We start from the raw sequence: 21,399 nt of genomic DNA, 5'->3' as shown, positions 1-21,399 counted from the left end.
AACGTATGAGGTAGATAACATGTGAAGCCTTGACAACATTTTCCATATTTTCCGAACCAAACTTTCCCGGTGTGTTCTGATTGGGGTACCAGAACCGACCGGATGTGTATTATACAACAGTAACAATATACAAAACAGTGATAAACTTATCATTAATCAAAATCTAGTATAGGGAGAAACAGTGAAGAGTGGTGGTGTTGTGAATAGGTTCAGGTAATCACTAGTGAGCCAGGTGAACCCATTGATGGCATAAAGTGCGCTCTTGCAGCTTCGGGGTCATCAAATAATAGGGTGCGTCCGTTGTCTGTCACCCGTAACTTAGCCGGGTACAATAAGGCAAATCTCCTATGGGAGTCCACCAAGAATTTACATATTGGGGAGAATGCCTTACGTTTCTGGGCTACTGCCACAGAGAAATCTTGGAAAATGAGTACACGTATGCCATCAATTGTAAGTTGTTCCATTTTTTTATAAGCACGTAGTATTAGTTCTTTTGTTCTGAAATCAAGATACCGTGCTATTACTGGTCTGGGGCGCGAGTTAGGATCTGATTTTTCAGGTCCGATTCTATGTACTCGTTCTATATGTGGGAAGTCAACTGTGTCCGATACATCTAAAGCTAGTAGCAATTTGGAGGTAAGATAGTCTGATAGCATGTTTGGTTTAACGCTTTCTGGGATGCCTATAAATCGGAGGTTGTTCCTCCGATTTCTGTTTTCTAAATCCTCAATCTTGTCTTGGAGTTCTTGTATCATCATGGTTGAGGCGTCAGAGGAGGATTGTGCACTGGTAATAGCGTCTTCCGCGTCACTCACTCTTTGTTCAAGGTCGGCAATACGGGAGGTGTTAGATGCAACTTCCCTGACTGTAGTCTGGAAAGAGGCTTTGAATTCGTCTAGTTTTTTGTCAATATGTGGCATCAGGACTGACAATATTTCCTGGGCTGTAGATGAGAAGCCTGTATGACTATCTGAGGGGGATTCGTCGTTGGGTGGGGGGTTCGCTTCCATGGTGGATTGCGAGGAGTGGGGGGTTAAAGGCGTCTGTTTAGTGGTTCTATTGCGGCCCATTCTATGCTCGTCAAGTGATGTGGTAGGGCGTGAGCGTGGCGGGGACAAGAATCTGTCCATCAACCAGATTAGGTATGGGGGGGAGATATGAAGAGCAGGGGGTAGGGTATCGCCTTGAGTATAAGGTTAAGCAGTGGTCAGGGCGGGTGACAAGTAGACTGTTGTATTAACAATAGTTTGGATGTACCGAGTGGTGCGCTGTTCCTGGGTTCAGGCTATCTCCCCTGTTTCTTGGATATTTAAGATCGGACAGCAGTAGTCTAAAATAGAATCAAGCTCACCAGTGGAAGTCAAATGTGAGAATAGACAAATATCACATTATTACATTATAGCAAGTGAGTGTTTCCCCCTATCAAGGGTTATGGTCTACATTATATCTATGTAGCAGCGTATGATTGTAGAGTAATGGGCGCTTTGTGTCTCACACCTTTTGCTCCCGACAGCGCTAGAGAGGCTAAAACCCCTGTTTCCCTTTAGAGCAACTGCGAGGTATTAATATATAGAGATTATAGAAAGCTACAGGTTTTTACAGTAATTTTCAAAGTATTGAGTATAAGCTGCTAAATTTAGTAACCTGAGGTAATTTCAGTTTCTGCCACAAGATGGCAGCGTGTGCTCAACAAACATGTCAGATATACAGTGTTTTGATGTAAAGGTATAAGAGAATGAATTTTTAACCTGTAAGGTGCTGAACAATTCTGCTGCTATTTCTTGCTAGTTAGTTATGCTATTTAGTACAATACTAAGCAGTCTCAGTATATTTAGGCAGCTGTGAACATATATTATAACATCAAACAATTATGTATCATGAGTGGATTTTCATCCGTTACCAGATAGCGTCAAGTCACAGAGTTGTAAGAGATATATCTTCCAGTGAGTATGTCCCTTTAGGGGCGTTCAAGTTGGGGTGTCGCCAGGGGGTTGGAGAAGGGGAGAGATGAGGTCAGGGGTAGGGTGTGAGCAGACCAGGAGAGTTTAACAGGGTACGGCAATGCCAGATTTAGCTGTTGGCATAAATCCCAGTGGCAAAAGTTTCAGGCCTCTGTGTGGTATAGGTTAACAGGCATCTTGTCCGGTGCAGGTTCCTTGGGGTTAAGCACTGCGTGTCAGTTTCTCAGTCCGTTCAGTGGCAGAGTGGGGGAGAGATCTCAGCTACCCCCTTTATGAGTGCTTCAGTGCCTCTTTATTAGCAGCAGAGTATGGGGGCTCGTGGGGCCTGCCAGCTCCGGGTAGTCAGTTGGTAGGACTTTTAGCCGGGTTTTAAATAGCACGGGGGCTGAGGAGGAGGGAGGTGAGGGACAAGGTGCTGATGATGGGCGGTGGGTTTCTGATTTTTATAGAGGTTGGATGCCTCTTAGGTTGTGCCAGGAATAGAGTCAATGTCAGAAATGGCACTTCAGGGGGGATGTCAGGGACAAGTGCAGGTTTCAGTGTTGAGCTGCTGGCTTAGCTGGGAGTGCAGTTCAGCGTGTATATTGCCACGAGGGCTCTGGGGCAAGGTGGGAGGTTTTAGGCAGTAGGGGCAAGGGGCAAGGGAGAGTGGCAGGTGCGGGGGATGTCGCTCACCTCGTGTCCCCACAGCAGCAACCTGGACTGATGTAACGGCGTCGGAGAGGCCGCGGACCTCCGGGCAGCGGTATGGCTGTGTGGAGTCTCCGGTGCGCCTGTCTGCTGGTCCGGGTGCAGCCCAAGTGGCAGAGGTTGTCGGCGCGTCCACTCTCTGGCCGTCCAGGGGAGTCTCAGGCCGTCCGACACTCCAGGGAACAGGTGTCAGTGCGGCTCCGGGGATGTCGCTGGTGTTCAGCGGGGTCAGCGGCTCCCGCCTCCGGTCCCCTCCGTTCGTCTGCAGGGGCTTCTCCTTTGCTGCGCTGCGGAGGGTCGCGGGCGCAGCGGCGCACAGCTGCCGTCAGGGTGTTGGTGTCACCGTCTCTCAGCTCCCTGCACAGCGGCACACAGCTCCGGCTTTCAGGGTGTCAGTGCACACTTCTCTCCACTCCCCGCCGCTCACGCTCCGATGAACCAGAACGGCAGATTTCTGTGCAGCTTCAGGGGCGTCTGCAGGCTTCAGCAGCCGCTGCTCGCAGGGATCACCAGGAGCTGCACCCCCACAGGAGGTACGGGGAAGGGGGCTCGATGGAGGCTTCAAGGGGTTTGATGCCTGATCAGGGGCAGTTGTTTGCTCAGGCGGCGTCCCACGTGAGGGCCCTATCACGGGCCAGACTTCGGTGGAGGAAGGCTCCCCCTGGGTACAGGTCCACGAGTTTGGTATCAGTGTGATCTCCAGAGGATTAGGAGTCCACTGGGTGCGTTTTGGATACCAACTTGTGGCTGTTTTCAGGTGGATGGGGTTAAATTGGAGCCTGTGTGAGCGGAGCTCGGCTAAGATGTGGCCATCTTGGATGCGCCACCCACCGGAAGTCCAGAATATAACTTTTATTAAACAACTTAAAAATAGAGAGAAACATCACCACAATTAAATAAGTACATACATGAATAAATTTCTACAACAATTTAAATGGTAGTGTCGTCATTAAATCACTGGCAAAAATGATTTATACACGGTATCCACCTCTAATACAATGATTTTGCACAAGATAAATTGAAATCCAAGGTTGGAGTTTGTGCATGAGTAATTATAACTGACCAATGTCTGTTACTTCTTCAGGACAGATTACCAACAGACATTGGTCAGTTATAATTACTCATGCACAAACTCCAACCTTGGATTTCAATTTATTTTATGCAAAACCATAGTATTAGAGGTGGATACCGTGTATAAATCATTTTTGCCAGTGATTTAATGACGACACTACCATTTAAATTGTTGTAGAAATTTATTCATGTATGTACTTATTTAATTGTGGTGACGTTTCTCTCTTTTTTTAGAGTTGTTTAATAAAAGTTATATTTTAGTTCACTCATAACACATTAATTTAAAAGCGTGCCCCAAAAACCCTTACTGTTCTGCCTTTGTCCTCCTTGGGACACCCCCCCTTTTTTCTGTTAACTTTATTGCTGAACTATTTTGAGAGCACCTCCAACCAAGCACCCTAGCGGTACCAGATCCTAATTAGGTCCTATGTTGGTCTTTTGAATAATAAAAACATATCACCTTATTAAGTTAGAGCCTGTGACAATCCTTCCCTTCCTATACTGTTACTTGTTGTCCTCAAGGTGGAGCACAGCTGTTGCTTAATTAAACCAATTAGCTCTGGGCCTGGTGTGTCAGGCTGCATACCTGTAGTTAGTCTCCTTGTTAAGGGGGCTTGTCTGCCTTGGCTATTGTGATTGGGAGTTTGCCCTTAATCTCCCATGCTGCCTCTTACCCAGACTTTGGTGATTTTCCTTGTGAAGCCTGTCCTATTCTGTTTTGCCTGTCAGCTTCTGGTGCAAGCCTGAAGTCGGTGTCCTTGCTGTGCATCTGGGATTGTATTGCAGAAGAGACCAAGTTTCTTCCTGTCCCCTGGTACCCAATCAATGAGGGAGAGAGGGGAGGGGGGATTGGAGGTCCGCACACAACTGGGTCATATCCCTTTAGTAATTTTAGGGATTTTTATGTATCTGGGCTGCCTTTATTGAAAATAATCTGGCGGGGGTGCTATCCGGGCAAAGGTTAGGACAATAGTTTGTAGGGGAAAGAGAAAGATTTGCACAATAGATGCACACCAAAGGAGAAAGATATTTGAAGAAGAAATTTCTGGTTTGTTACGGTTTTAAAACGTAAACTTTTATTAGTTGATTTGAATAAAAAGAAGAGAGAGGACACTGTCCTGTGCAAACTTTTAACACATAGGATTGCACAGGATAACCACCTTCTGCGGCTTGTGAAAATATTTTCAGAGGTTAAAACTTTTTAGACATACATATACACAACATATAATGTGAAGTGCAAATGCACACAAGAAAGAAATAGTGTTTTTAGTGATTAAAAGAGTTTCTCTTGGACAATTTGGCAGTGCTGTGAATATTTATATTTTATAAATCTTTATTTTTCAGCACTATTTGGAGAAATACCCCTATGAGAAGAAATAATCTAGTATCACTTCTTTGGGATTTGGTCCCCACTTGCAATGGGTTTTGTATCAATAAATGGATTTTAATTTGGTGTTAGGTATTTAATTTTTAACACACTAAATCCATTATTTGGTATGAATCTATTGTGCAAATCTTTCTCTTTCCCCTACAAACTATTGTCCCCTGGTACCGGCTACTGATGTCCTGACCCAGACCTGTACAGAGATAAGTGTCCTTGTACCATCTAGGCATTTGTATTCTCTGCTAATTACATTATTATCTATGTGCAAAATTATGTGGTGTCTCTTTGGTATTCCCACAAGCTATCCTCAGTATTATGGTGGGAGCCAGTTCCGTGTTATTACATCTTGCTGCAGAACTGCATGTATAGGTCTAACTTTTGGAGTATTGTGTAATTATTAACATCTTTATGCATTGTTGCATCCAGGGTAGTGTGGTGGGAAACTGTATCGTTGCTCCCTACTTCACTATCTTTCTAAATTGATCTAGCTAGGGATCATTAGTCAAAACAAGTGTACGTTGGGCTGCTGGAGAATTCCCCTGTGGAGGACAGTTTTATCACATTATTGTTTTGTTCCATGTTTATGGGTTTTTAGTTAGCAATCCTCTTGTCTGCTCTGGAGGTGGTAGGCACCTTGTTTCCTTGCCAAGTCCAGGTGGCACCGGGGTTGGAGTGTACCTAATTTACTCCTTTGAACGTGGCTATTATTGGTGAAGTCTTAGCTCTGCAGGTGCCTATAGCCTCTGGAGGGATTAACAGAGTTATGGTTGGATCGTGGCCTGTCTGTCCCAGTAACCTCTTGTCTGGAATCCCCTCAGAACCCTAACAGCATCATAGATCACAAAGAGGCAATCTGTATTATGAATGTGAGCTATCCTTTTAACATGTTTTCAAAACATCCAGGGATTCTGGGATATTAGGATGAGCAGTGCTAGTCAGAACCACAATAGGCTGGTTTAGGTAGAACGCCGATACCACCTTCGGCAGGAACTGCTCTCTTGTTCTAAGCTCCGCCCTGTCTTCGTGAAAGACGAGATGTGGGCTCTTACACGACAATGCTCCTAATTCTGACACCCTCCTAGCAGAGGCTAGGGCCAGAAGCACTACCGTCTTCCACTTGGGGTATTTCAAATCAGTCATTGCCAGGGGTTCAAACCAGGATTTATATCGAAGACATACAGAGGTCGCTCCGCGGTGAGTTGGTATGCCAAGTAGCTGCTAGTACAAGCTACTGTGGGTAGTAGCTCCCCCAGTCAAAAACATACAACAAAAAAGAGAAAATGTAACAGCGCTGATCACCGGATTCAAATGGTTAATACATTTTAATATTAATAATGCAATTGCATGGATAAGATAGGATAAAAGTTCAATAAAAATTTTTTTACAAATCATGTTTTGTTAAGGTATATTCACCCACTGGTTCCACTTGGTGGCTGCAGGATTTCTGGCTTTTTGAAAAATCTGCAGCCAAGCAGCGAAATGCATCAATGCTATCATCCCTGGGATCCACAATTGCTGCTTTAACACCATCTTAGCTCTATACAGCATTCATTTGTCAGTCCACCACCTAACGAGGGATTACCATACACCCTCCCGGGTTTTCCACCTTTGAACCAGTCATTTCCACAGCCAGAAATCCTCTGCACAGATGTCTTCCGAGGTAGGGGTTGAGACTGCCCCCCTGTGGCTACAAAAGGAACAGAGGGGTGTGCTATCCCCCAGAGGCAAAACTAGGAACAGAGGAACCTGAATCAGACTGCACACATTATCCATTGGGCCCAATAGGAATGGACATTTGCATCAGAGCCAACCTTCAGCCACCAAGTGGAACCAGTGGGTGAATATACCTTAACAAAACAAGATTTGTAATTAAAATTTTTATTGATTGTAGCTTTATCCTATCTTGAATTTGGTGATCAGCGCTGTTACATGTTCTCTTTTTTCTTGTTCAGACCACGATGACTGCAGAAAATTCAACACCATGTCCAGTTCCAAGGGTGCCGTAGGAGGCTAAATATGGAGAGCGCCTTTAATAAATGTCTGTACTTCAGGCATGACAGCCAAACTTTTCTGGAAGGAAACAGACAAGGTCGAAATCTGAACCTTTAACGATCCCAGACGTAGGCACCAAATCCAGACCTGTCTGCAAGAACTGCAGGAAACATTCCAGCTTAAAATCAGCAGGTAGAAAGGTCTTTTTCTCACACCAGGCAACATATTTCCTCCAAAAGCATTCTAACGTGGGTCTTGGTAGATATCACCGAGGCATGCAGGCCCTTCTGGGCTAGAATCTGTCTCTCAACCTCCAAGCCATTAAACAAAGCCACCCTAAGGCCCCTTTCACACACACACCAGCAGCCGCCGGGCAGCGAAACCCCACACGGCCAAGTAGCCCTGCCGCGCACAGAAGTTTACAATGGTCGGGATGGCCACAGCCCGGCAGCCGTTCTTTCCAGTGGTGACAGCCGGCTCGTGACCATCCCGTGTGAATGGACACAATCCTGTCCATCATGAACTACTGTGTACGGCACATCATTTGGTCGTGCAGGTTTTTGCCTCCCAGTGTTAGCCGGAGCATGTGAAGCAGCCCTAAGTCTTGGTAGACGAACGGAACTTGCTGGAGCAGATTTTTTTCTGAGAGGCAGGTGCCATGGATCGTCGATATTACCATAGTCTGAAGATCAACATACCACGCCCATCGAGGCCAGTCTGGGGCCATCAGTATCGCCTCCACTCCTTGGCTTCTGATTCTTTTTAGCGCCCTTGCGATTTAGGGAATCGGAGGGAACAGGAATACCAGTCAGTACGACCAACTCGCTGTCAGGGCAGCCACTGCTTGAAGATCAACTGTTCTTGAACAATACCAGTTGAGTTTTCTGTTGAGTCTAAATGCTATCAGGTCTATCTGTGGAAGTCCCCACTGATCTACAATCAGATCTAATCCCTGGGGGTTCAGGCCCCATTCCCCGGGATGGAGATTGTCGACTGAGGAAATCTGTGTGCCAGTTGTCCACTCCCGGGATAAATAGAGATGGAACAGCTCTCAATGGAACTGCTCCTGGTGATAGAATGTCCGCCACCAATCACCAGAAGGGGGTGCTCGTGCGTCCCGTTCTGGCACGGGACATTTGGAGACCCTGGCTGACAGGCGCTCCATCTCTATGGCTGAGATCACTCTTGCATGCTGTTCTGCCCAGAAGAGAATTTTGGACATTTCCCTCACACACGCTCTGCTCTTCATACCTCCCTGATGGTTTATGTAGGCAACTGTCATTGCGTTGTCTGACTGGACCTGCACAGCTTGACACTGTAGTAGTGGATAGACTTGCAACAGAGCTTTGATCATGGCTCAAAGCCCTGTTGATGTGTAATCTGGCTTCCCATGAGGCCCAATTGCCTTGGAACTGAACCCACTGCGTCCCTGCACCCCAGCCCATTAGACTGGCGACCTTCGTGAGAAGGATCCAGTTTTGAATCCAAAAACTCTAGCCCACCATCAGTTTGGGAAACTGAAGCCATCAATGGAGTTACAACCATGTCTGGGGGGACAGACGTATTATCTTGTGCATGTGGAGGTGAGACCTGGACCACTTGCTCAAGATGAACAGTTGAAAAGTTCTGGAATGGAACCTTCCATATTGAACAGCCTGGAATGAGGCCACCAACTTGCTCAGCAATCTGATGCACATATGGACTGATATTCAATACAAATATTAAGTATCACCCCAATGTATCAAAGGGGACTGATATTCGGCTCAGAGTACTTCCTTTACCAACAGTTAAAGTGCCACCACTTTGTCCACAGGAAGGAACGTCTTTTGTTACACTGTGTCTAGGATCATTCCTAGGAACTGAAGACGCTGGCATGGTACCAATGAGGACTTTGGAAGATTCAGAATCCAACTTGTATAGCGAGATTGATCAGAGATCAGTCTCCGGGAAGGGAAGCGGTGCTGCTGCTGTGATAGAGCCGGGAGAGAAGAGAGAAGGGAGCTGGGAGCAGCTGATTGGTGTGGGTCAAGGAGCGCGGTGGTGGTGTCTCTGGCTGTGGCTGGCTGAGCGCTCAGGTGTCGGTAGGAGCAGTATTAGTCGGGATGCAGAGCAGACAGTGAGGGGAAGTGGTCTGGAGAGAGGAGCATTATTAGAAAACATGTACACGTATGAAGCAGTGGTAGAGCACCAGTCCAGGCTAATTGGATAGCTCCTGGCATATTCTTTACCGCAGCTGATTGATACTGGACATAGTGTATAACTCGGTCATTCACTGCCGTACTGATCAGTGCCCAATATGATAAGATAATGTTATAGTCACCTTATCCTCCCGTATCACTGGCTGGCAGCAGTGTCCCACGTACACCGGAGGGGAGAGGAGGATCCGGTTATATTTCTGCCTCCAGTTACAGGGATCATACAGCAAGTCACGGCAATATGGATTCTGCACCTGAGTATAAGGAGCACATGGTTATACGCACATGTGTAGTCAGCAGAGCGCACATGCCTGGCAGCATTGTAGGGTCTGACGTAACAGACAATTCTACTGATGGGTCAGACTCCTTGGATCACTGACTGGGAGATTGAAGAAGTCATCAGGCTGATGGTCAGCAACATGGTGTCGCGTCCCCATGCTGAGGTGATCAGGACTCACCTCAAGGTCAGGACCCACAGTTTGAGAACCGCTGGCTTATATTATATGGGTAGAGATGGAAAACTAGGAGGAGTTTTAGCTCTAAACTGAATATAAATAACCCCATACACTACAGTGATATGGGCCAATTCCATCCATTGCAACTAATCGGGCTGAGAATGACATGTCATCGGGTCCGGTGCACATCCCTTGGACCTGAGTGTGAGGTCGGACCGGCATGCAGGTCTGACCTCTGACTCGGATCTCCCTCCCATCCGCGGCACACAGGGGCCGCATGGGATACATCACATATGAAAGGACCGCATACAAATGTATCGCATGTGATCCTGCCGCACAGGATGGTCCCAGTTGGTTTGCGGAGGGATCTGATGGCCATCCACAGCCCTGATACATCGCAGTAGTGTATGGCCAGCCTAATTATATCAAACATTTCCAATGGAACAATTTATCAACAGTCTCATTACGGCCACAGGGGAGACAGTATTAAGCTTATTTATCAATTTAGGCTTCTTTTTGCAAGAGTAACCTCCCACTGGGTGGGTGTATTAAAATACATCGCCGCCCCACCGCAGAGATGCTAGCGGATATGTACTAATATATGCGACTAGCATTGCAATGCGGTGTAGGAGACCCCCGCGATAACAGGGATGTGGTGTGCTTCGTCACATCCCTGGGTACCTCCTCCTCCCCCTGCGGCTGGAAGGACCTCCGGCTGCGTTGCTAGGGGGAGGAGAATGTTACCTTCCGGGTCCAAGGCCAGGCTTTAGCCTAGGAAGGTATGCCAGGGGGGTCGGCATCTGTGGTGGGGGTCGGTGGAGGTGATAGAAGCCCATAGGCTTCTATCTGTGTGCGGGAGCACTATGTATTCCCCCGTTACTAAATACATACATGTGGTGCATCCTAAACATATAAAGTTACCAGGTTTCTTTATTAATAAATGTTTCTCCACATCTGTCAAAATAGAAACCTCAGTATGTACCGGAGCTTCTGTAATATTATTTCTCTCCTCATATAACATTGGAGTAATGAGCGCTCAGAGATTCCTCTCACATCAGGACCACTGGCCAGATTCTCTCAGCAGTCGTAGTTAGTCTCTGTGTGACCGTTGTGTAGTTATTTATCCATAGTACCGATGTCTCGCTCTTATTTGCCGGGCCTGTTGTACTCCTCGTGGGTTCCCCCACACTTCTACCTTAGCTTGCTGTATTGCTGTATATGAACATCCTCTTTGGAGAAATGTAACCATCATTTGATCCATTTGTCTGAGCTTCTCCTCTGAGTCACTGCAGATCCGGTGGAGTCATAGATACTGGGAGAGAGAGGGAGCCCTTTCTTTAAGGATTGAGGGCCAGATTCTCTAAGCTTCAAAAGTGATAAAATGGAGAGTGATAAACAGCCAGCCAATCAGCTCCTGCCTGCGATGTCACAGACTGTGTATGAAAAATGTCAGGTAGGAGCTGATTGGCTGGCTGTTTATCACTCTCCATTTTATCACTTTTGAAGCTTAGAGAATCTGGCCCTGAGGGTGGTGACTAGAGGCCAATAGTATGGCACGCATACACTAGGGCAATTCACTTGTGATTTGGGGCCCCATTTATCAAGTAATACTTGCGGCTAAATCCCCGAAAATACCCGTTTTCGGGGGTTAGCCACAAATATTAAGTATCACCCCAATGTATCAAAGGGGGACCGCAGCAGAAATCTCCGATCGCTGCTGCGATCCCCCTGCAGCGCCGCCGGTCGCATCCCCCACATTGGGCACCCCGGCTTTGCATCCCTTGGCTATCGCCATTCTGGAATGGTGATAGCCCATGGCTACGGGATCGCACTGCCGAGCAGGGCAGTGCGGTCAGAGGAGTCGGCGGGGGTCAACACATAACCGCGCATGCGCAGCCCCCCCCCCCTCGGCTTCCGGGTCAGCACTTTACAGGGATGGGCTCCTTTTGGAGCTCTGTCCCTGTAGTCAGGGATGATACATCCCTGTGATGTGTCCGCATTTTACAATGTGATCCTGGCCGGTAATATTCCGCCCAGATCCCATTGTAAATGCGATCATGATAAATGGGCCCCTTGGTCACTTTTCATGTGATTGCGGTGATATAGTCCATGAAACGCGTCCAAATCAAATGTGACTGACATCAGGGGGGAAATTTACTAAGAATACAAATACAATATTTCGTATTCTTAATATGAATGACTACGACTGTATACGGCTGTTTCCACAGTATGCAAATTCGTTTTCCGGAGGGGAATTTATAAAGCAGTCAAATATGACAGCTATGTAACCCACCGATGGCGTAATGATTCCTATTAGCGCCATATATACAGGCAGTCTGCACGGATCAGTCAGATATGTAAAAAAAATTGGTAAACTAAATAAATAAATAACCCTGGAGCACCGGACCCTGGAGCACCGGACCCCAGACCATGGAGGCCTGGACCCAGGAGCACCGGACCCCGGACCCAGGGACCTACCGACGGGCTCAAGATAAGTATCAGTATGTGTGGGCTTTGGATGTGGTGTGTGTTGGTGTGTGTTTATTTAACTATTTTTCATACTGTGGAACTACAAGTGCCAGCGGGCCCTTTAATGCCCCGCATGCTGGGACTTGTGGTTCTCCAAGTCCCAGCTTGCGGGGGAGGCTTGCTGGGACTCATAGTTCCACAGTATTAGACAATACTTTATTCTATTTTTTACACTGAATCAGCCCGGTGACCACTGCCCATACTTGCCTACCTGACCCACTCTATGTGGGAGAAAATGCTCTGTTCCTGGACTTCCCTGGTAATGTATGATTGCCAGCACCTGTGGTGAAACACCTTTACCTAGCTCCCCACAGGTGATGGCAATCATACATTACCAGGGAAGCCCAGGAACAGAGCATTTTCTCCCACATGGAGAGGGTCAGGTAGGAAAGTATGCTTCAGCCTGGTCAGGTAAGTCCTGGAGGGGGGGACCCCTTTATTGGGGAGGTCCCCACTCCCCCAGGGCCCCTGGCCAGGCTGACTGGTCGGTAGGGTTGTTTTAGCCGCAGGACCTTATATAATAAGTGTCCCGAGGCTGTGGCATTACCCTGCTGGCTGGTTGGGCCTGGGGCTGGTTCTTAAAATACGGGGGACCCCTAGTCATTTTGTCCCCCGTATTTTGTGAACCAGCCCCGGACCTGGAGCATGGGGCTGGTTTAAAAAAAAAAACAGGGGAACCCCTATTTGCCGGGCATCCTGATTTATTTTAATACCAGCCCCGGCTCTTTCAGCCTGGTGCTGGTTACGGCTGTGGGGGGGACCCCACTCAGTTTTTTTTTTTCAATTATTTTTTTTAGTAAATGCCAAAAATACGTATACAACAAAAAAAAAATCGTGTTTTCGTATGAAAATACTATTTTTTAAACAAATTCTTCTTAGTAAATTCCCCCCAGGACCGATGCGATGTGCAGTCCCGTGTGTATCTCATCGGAGCCTGAAGATCGCACAGGCTGCAGGTAAGATCAGCCGCATCGCCAGCCAGGCAGACTTGGCTGAGATCGTATACAATGCATCATATACAAAATGACTGCATACGGTATGTGGTCCTGCTGCCGGGGTCGTTCCTGGGCAGCTCAAGGGGGATCACAGGTGACTTCTCATCTCAGAGAGATGTCACTCTAATGTATGGGCATCTTCAGTTTCAATTTACAGTATAAACTTCTCCTAGCTTTGTATCTCTACCTGCATAGTATAAGCCAATCAGTGTGCTCCTAAGATTAGTATTGATTATTAAGTTACCATGGTGATGGATACGCTCATCACAAACTGCGGCCTCTGTGGACAGATGGGTCTAACAATTAAGAAAACAGAGGATAAGCTCCACACTTGGGGCTTTATTTTGGTTCATTCTTTCTGACAAATTCCTTCTTAGATGGACAAAACCATGTGCACTGCAGGGGGGCAGATGTAATATGTACAAAGAGAATTAGATTTGGGTGAGTAATTTTGTTTCTGTGCAGGGTAAATACTGCCTGCTTTATTTTTACACTGCAATATAGATCTCACTTTGAAGAAAAACCCCACCCAAATCGAATTCTCTCTGCACAAGTAACATCTGCCCCACCTGCAGTGCACATGGTTTTGCCCATCTAAGAAGGATTTTGTCAGAAAGAATGAACCAAAATAAGGCCCTTGGGGAGGTATAAACCTCACCTGTAGTAGAAGCTATAAATAGGAGTATAAAACAGAGAAGAACAATATAACTGCGCACGGGGAGAGGTAAAATACCTTATTTGAAATTTATTACATAAAAATATTATGTTGCCTATTATGTTACAGTCACACACATTACACATCGGAAATACAAACATAATCCTAATATATATATATATATATATATATATATATATATATATATATATATATATATATATATATATATATATATATATATATATATATATATATATATATAATGAATATTACCACTCTCAGGCAGCATACCTCTCAACTGTCCCGCTTATCGCGGGAACGTCCCTTTTTTTGTCCCGCGGCGGTGGGGGGGGGCAGTTGGGAGTACCCCCCCCCACTGTGGTCTGTGAATAGATGCTGTACACATGCTCACAGCGTCTTTTCTTGCAGCCAGAGGGGGTGGGGGCATAGCCAGCAGCTCACGGAGCTGCTGAGCATGCCCCCCCCACAGCGGTGAAAATGGGGCGTGGCCTTGTAGCAGCATCACAGGAACAGGTCACGGCCCTTTTCAGTAGCCACACCTCCACAAAAATTGGCACGCACGCAAGCAGTCCCGGGTTCCTTTCTATGAATGTTGGGAGGTATGAGTCAGCACCTATTACAGAGCTGTTAGGATATTAGTCAGCCAATAATATTCGTATAAGGAGTTAGTGTCCATCTCTGGTCAGTATATTAGTGTTCTGCAGCGTCTGCTGTAACCCCATCTAGTTGTTACTAACACTCAGCCCTGCAATGAGATATATGTATTTACTAGGTGGTTCATCGCGCCCTACGGGCGCTCTTCACACCGGCGTAAGGGGCTGCGCCCCCTTAATTTGTGAACGTTTGTATTGTGAGAAATATGGTTAGAATTGTATGTAAGATGCCTGTATTGCAGCTTGAGTTATAGGTGAAATGTGTTACATAGAGAGCATATGATGTGGAAGGGGGGTGTGTATTGTTTTGTTTAATTAAAAAGCGGTTACAGAGTAAGATGTACATTGATAGTGTGGAGGGTACAGTGACATTTGTGGGTGTGTGTGGGGGGGGGGGCTCTGTGTGCGTGTTGTTGAGGTGTGTGTGTGTGTGTGCAATAGTATAGTAGGGTGTTTATGAGTCAGCGGCTCCCCACTGGCGGAGGTCACGACACAGGAAAACAGGAGGCTGGGTAGTGATAGGGGTGTGTGGGCATAAGGGGGACTAAAGAGGAGGGTGGGGGACACTGTACAGCTTCTGCCAGTGGGTGAGGGTCCAGCGTGGCAGCACAGGAGTACAGGACGGTGGCCCTGAGGCAGTGTCTCCTCCTACTGGGTGGGAGTTAGGGTGCATGAGAGAAGGAGGCTGGGCTATGAGGCATGATAGGGGTATGTGGGCAACACAGCGTCAGCGACTCCCCAGTGGTGGAAGTTACGGTTCAGGAGAGTAGGAAGCTGGGTAGTGATAGGGGTGTGTGGGTATGAGGGGAACTAAAGAGGAGGGTGGGGGACACCAGTAGCGCACGCAGGGGGGATTTCTGAGTACCCAGAAACCCCCTAGGAGTCTAAGGGCCCTAGTCTGAAAGCTGAGGGTCCCCTCTTTCCAAGGGTACAAGAATTTTAAAAATCGGCCCTTGGGAACCGGAGATATCTGACTTCAAAGCAGTGGTCCCCATCCAAGCCTATTAATTGCTCTTCCCAGTCAGATATTTCAGGTTCTGTCTGACTAAAGGCCCCCATACACTATGCGATTTTCGGCCGATTTCATCCGATTTCGGCCCTTTGGGCCGATAAATCGGATGAAATCGGCCGAAAATCACATGTGTTTGACATCTGATCTGATCTGATGCGCGTTCCCGTGCGCATCAGATCGGATCAGGGCGTCGGACCTGCTGAACATCAGATATATCGGAATCTGACCCATCATGGGTGCTTTATAGCACCCACGATGTTTCAGATCCGATATATCTCCGTGTACCTCCTTCCGGCGCTGTGGACCTCCTCCTGCCCCCAGTGTAGAAGCAGCAGCAGCCGGAACTTATGTCACAGAAAGTGACAGGCAGTCAGGCACCACGGCAGAGAAGAGTGCAGAGGGCGGCGCGGCAGAGTCTTCTCTGCTGGCTGCTGCTAGATGACAGCTCACTGAGCTCAGCATGCGCTGCTGCTAGAAGACAGCACGGGCAGCAGATGAAAGCACAGGCAGAAAAGCCCGGACCCCCCCTCCTCTCCTCTGCTAAGACAGTACGGGCAGCAGAGCCCGGACCCTCCCCCCTCTCCTCTGCTAATGACAGTACGGTCAGCAGAGCCAGGACCCTCTCCTCTGCTCCTAGATGATAGCACAGGCAGCAGAGCCCTCTCCCCTGCTGCTGATTTTCAGCTCGGTCAGCAGAGCCCAGACACTACAGTGGGAATTCTGTGTGTGCTCTACCCCTATTATGTGTGACTGGATGTAACAACACAGGTGTAATCCACACCTGTGTTGTTACATGCAGTCACACATAATAGGGGTAGAGCACACAGAATGGTCAGCTAATGGATGACAGAGAGGGTTGTGTTGGTAATCAGCTTTATTATTCAAACGTGCTGTTAAAGGCCAATCAAATAATAAATACAAGATGCGTATATTGGATCAGACCACTATGCAACTAGTGGTGATGATCACAGCAGGGCTTATATTTCTAGTTTTGTTTGAAGGGGGGGGGGGGGGGTTTGAGGGGGGAATATATATAATGTATGTCCAATCAATATCGCACCCATCAGTCTTTTTATATATGAATAAAGATCACCAGGACTATGCCTTTAAAGCGACGTTTCGGGACTTCTTTATTGTCCCTTATATATATTTATACGGTAGAGGCACTTCTAGGTCTGTATCGCACAAACAACACAGACACAGGGGTCTGAAAGCAATGTTTCGGTTTTTTTAATGACCATTTTCAAGCTCATACAAATAGTAAATGGTACATACCTAAATAATCTCCACCAACACCACACCCAGGTCGTCAGCTCCCCGCTGCGTGTCGAAGTCCAATGACCTCACCATCCATACCGGCCGGTATGCGTCGCTGGACGGTGACGTCATTGGACTTGGACACACTGCGGGGAGCTGACTACCTGGGAAAAAAAATTAAGAAACAAAACAGTTCCCTCCAGACAGCAGCGCTGTCGCTATGTAGAGTGGGCATCAATGTACAAAAAGACACCAGACATGGAGTATAAGCCAACATTTCAGAGCCAAGTGGCCCCTTTATCAAGGTGCAGAGAGAATCGAACCTCTCTGATATAAATACCCCAGTGGTTTGTTCGTGTCTTCTGCTGCAGCACCATGTATGGTGTCTTTTTGTACGAGTGCCAACACCCCCCGAACTATATATACAGGAATCTGCTGCGCTATATAAGAAACTGCAAATAAATAAATATACCACCATTCTCATTTTCTCAGAACAGTAATACCTGCAAGGTATAGCACTGTTCAGGCCACTCCCTAGAGCCATCCCATCAGATAAATCTCATGGCACATCCAATTTGCGTCAGATAAATTGCGTGATTAATCACATGTGATAAATCACATGTGATTTATCTGACGCAAATTGGATGTAAAAAATGGCACATCAAGTGTCAAATTGTATGTAGGCCTCCTGGGAAGTTGCCAGGGAAGTTCAGGGGAAATCAGATGCAATTTTACAGGTCAGATAAATCTCATAGTGTATGGGGGCCTTTAGAGTTTTTCTGAGGGTATATTCCAAAAGCTGGGACTCTCCCCCCCTTTGATGGACACTAGTAGGTTGTCTTTATTGTTCCCAGAACCAGAGATATCAGCCTTCCTGCAGCTGGTTACTGCTCCAGCTCCACACACCTGGTATGTAGTTTTATATACTCGTTGGCAGATTGCTCTGCCTCCTGAAGTCTGATCCCCTAGTCCCCAATACCATTTGGTAGGTGGGGTTCTCTAGTTTTTAATTCCATTAAAATCAAAGCTTCCCCCACTCCTACCGCTGAAGGATCGGTAGGTGCCCCAATACATTGCTATGCCCAGGGGTCTACACTGCTGTTGACGCCCCTGTATATATACTTTTGGAGCTGAGCAGTACACATCTTTCCATTGGGCTACTAATTCCCCTTATCTATCTACAATTGAAAGTGGTCATTATAGCCGTATAACTTTGAATGGTTTCTCTATTTTGTTTATTCATCTGTAAACAAGCTGGTGGACATTATGTTATAATCACCTAAGGACATCTCCTCTTTGTGAAATTTCTATATTTGGTTGGTGTCCAAACCCTAAACCATTGACTGTGTGACCATCGTTGCCTACTGTTGTATTGTGCCCCTGAGGAAGTCGTGTTCACGACGAAACGCGTTGGGCCTATTGGGCGCATTTCGACTGTTGACCTGAATTGTGTTTATGTCATTTTATACATTGTAAAGTGTATCAATTCGACCTTTGTTTATACTGCTATGCTCTGTGAGCAAATGTTTATTAAATTTTTCCTATTTTAAACCATACTGTCTTAAATAATTGAAAGGTCCTAGCGCACCCTGAAAACCCCTTTTCTCTCTATGTCTATACTGGGTCCTATCTAACAGGGGACCCCCTCAGGGTTGCTGCTTAACTAAATTCACTGAGCGCATTGTGTGGCCTTCTTTTTCTCGATATATATATATATATATATATATATATATATATATATATATACACACACACACACACACACACACACACTAGGTGATTCATCGCGCCCTCCAGGCGCTCTTCATACCGTCGTGAGGGGCTACGCCCCATTAGAAGTAGAAATATATGTGAGTGTGAGATCTAGTGTAATTGAGATAGAGATCGCAGAGAGAGATAGAAAGGGATCGCAGAGAGAGAGAGTGGTATCGCAGAGAGAGATAGAGTGGTATTGCAGAAAGATAGAGAGGGAGGGATCGCAGAGAGAGAGGGATCGCAGAGAGAGAGAGGGATCGCAGAGAGAGAGAGGGAATCCCTTTCGTGGGCAGCCCTCCCCCCACCCGAGACCCCCCCTCCCGAAATTCACGGGCACCCCTCCCCCCACCAGCGACACACACACACCCCCCAATTCACGGGCACCCCTCCCCCCACCCGTGACCCCCCTCCCGAAATTTACGGGCACCCCTCCCCCACACCCCCCAATTCGCGGGCACCCCTCCCCCTACCCGTGACCCCCCTCCCGAAATTCGCAGGCACCCCTCCCCCCACCCGCGACACCCCCCCCCCCCAATTCACGGGCACTCCACCCCCCCTCCCGAAATTCGCGGGCAGCCCTCCCCCACCCGCGACCCCCCCTCCCGAAAATCGCGGGCACCCCTCCCCCCACCCGCGACCCCCCCCTCACGAAAATCGCACCCCCCCCCCCTATGCCACCTTCAGCAGGGGCTGTACGCTGAGTACAGAAGTACTCACTGTGGATGTCTGACCAGGGAGGAAGGAGCTGGCAGGAGGAGAGAGTACACATGAGCCACTGCAGCAAAGGCATCCTGGGTCACAGTGTGCTCGGGTGGAGGGGGTGGTGTTCAGCCGTGGGGCGGGGTTTGGGTGGTATTTGGCCAGACATGGGGAGTGGTGGGAGAGTAAGGGGCAGGAGCTTTGTGTAGGACATAGGATGTGTAGAACTTGTAATGCAGGTTCTGCATTGTGGATAACGGTGGATGGGCCTGTCAATCACCCGTGGAACCCCGCCCACCATTACCTACACTGCTTTTGAGTGACGGATCTGGATAGAGATATATATATATATATATATATATATATATATATATCAAAAGAAGAAATCCGGCACTCCACCAAAAGTATGAGCTGTACTTGCTCCGGTGCCTTCCCAGGTTCAAAGACCCAATGTAGTAGAATGGCAATAAGGCGTCACTCGGAGACTGCGTGAAGTTTCAAAGCTTTATTGTGGTGACCAATAAAGCTTTGAAACTTCACGCAGTCTCCGAGTGACGCCTTATTGCCATTCTACTATATATATATATATATATATATATATATATATATATATATATATATATATATATATATATATTATTTATATACATTTTGTCTATCTATAATACTTTAACTGACCCGGCATATACTGGGTCACCTAAGTGTCCATCTCCGTGCTTTGCTCCGCCCCTCTGGAAACCCCCTTCTGAAAATCCTGCGTTTGCCACTGGACACTGTGCAGCTTCTGCCAGTAGGTGAGGGTCCAGCGTGGCACCACAGGAGTACAGGATGGTGGCCCTGAGTCAGTGTCTCCTCCTACTGGGTGGGAGTTAGGGTGCATGAGAGCAGGAGGCTGTGCTATGAGGCGTGATAGGGGTATGTGGGCAACACAGCGCCAGCGACTTCCCAGTGGTGGAAGTTACGGTTCAGGAGAGCAGGAAGCTGGGTAGTGATAGGGGTGTGTGGGCATACGGGGACTAAAGAGGAGGCTGGAGGACAGACGCCATCGATGGTTGGCATTGATGGCGATTTTGCACCCTGCCATCGATAGTAGTAACATATTACTTGGATAACCATCGATTGTTGTAGCTATCGATGGTCATCCATTATATCTGACTGAAAAGGCCGTGGGTCAATCAGAACTTGGTGGCGGGACTTCCGGGTTTGGGGGGCGGAGCTGTGCTCCGTGTCCTGGTGGCGGTGGTCCACAAATCCCGGGAGGGAAGTGTGTCGCGGGGGGCTCTGCGAATCGCAAGAGATTTAAAAAAAATTTGAACCTTGATCGGTTCTCCTTTGCCATCGATGTAGGGAAACCATCTGGTCCTCCCACATCAATGGAAAAGTATTCAACATCAGCCACAAACCATTGATTATTTGAAATTATTGATGGTCGATGGGCATCCCTGGAACTGGAGGAGGGTGGGGGACAGTATGCAGCTCCCGGCAGTGGGTGAGCGTCTCCTCCCACTGGGAGGGAGTGAGCGTGCATGAGAGCAGGAGGCTGTATAATAGTGGTATGTGGGCAAGACATTGATAAAAGTTGTGGCGCTGGTGCAGAGGACCGTGGGGACACTTCTGGCAGTAGGGTAACCTGCAGTACGGTAGCCAGGGCCGGATTTCCCACCTAGGGGCGGCACCTGCTTGTGACGGTACAGGATCCCCCATTCTCACGGGGGTACGTGAAATGCGGGAGCGGGGTCGCGGTGGTCCGCTGGGGGGTGGAATTGCTGGAAGGGGGTCAGGGGGGTCTGCAAATTGCGGGAGAGGTGTGCGGGGATCCGCGATTAGCGGGAGGGGTGGGGGTCCGCAAATCATGGGAGGGGGCAGGGGGGGGCTTGAATCGCGGGAAGGGAGGTCCACAAATTGCGGGAGGGGGGATGTCGGGTCAGTGAATTGTGGGAGGGGGGGGTCGGTGAATCGCGGGAGGTGCTGTGAATCAAGGGAGGAGGGGGCGCAGGGGGGTTGGCGTGGGGGTCCGTGAATCGCAGGAGCGGGCATGAATTACGGGAGAGGGGCCCGCGAATCGCGGGAGG

General features: G+C 47.9%; 1 protein-coding gene across 1 annotated transcript in view; it reads right to left on the bottom strand.

Annotated features, from left to right (window-relative positions):
* LOC146075946 (uncharacterized) overlaps nt 1-21,399 on the bottom strand; it is an 83,237-nt gene that overhangs the window by 51,499 nt on the left and 10,339 nt on the right. The window contains exon 3 of the mRNA XM_083185655.1: nt 9,419-9,547. The gene's annotated coding sequence lies outside the window, so the exon portion shown is untranslated. The remainder of the gene's footprint in view (nt 1-9,418; nt 9,548-21,399) is intronic.

This window comes from Crinia signifera, chromosome 4 (assembly GCF_055691185.1).
Source record: "Crinia signifera chromosome 4, ASM5569118v1, whole genome shotgun sequence".
Classification (NCBI taxonomy): Eukaryota; Metazoa; Chordata; class Amphibia; order Anura; family Myobatrachidae; genus Crinia; species Crinia signifera.
Note: the sequence above shows the minus strand (reverse complement) of the source record. Positions and strands in the feature narration are given on the sequence as shown.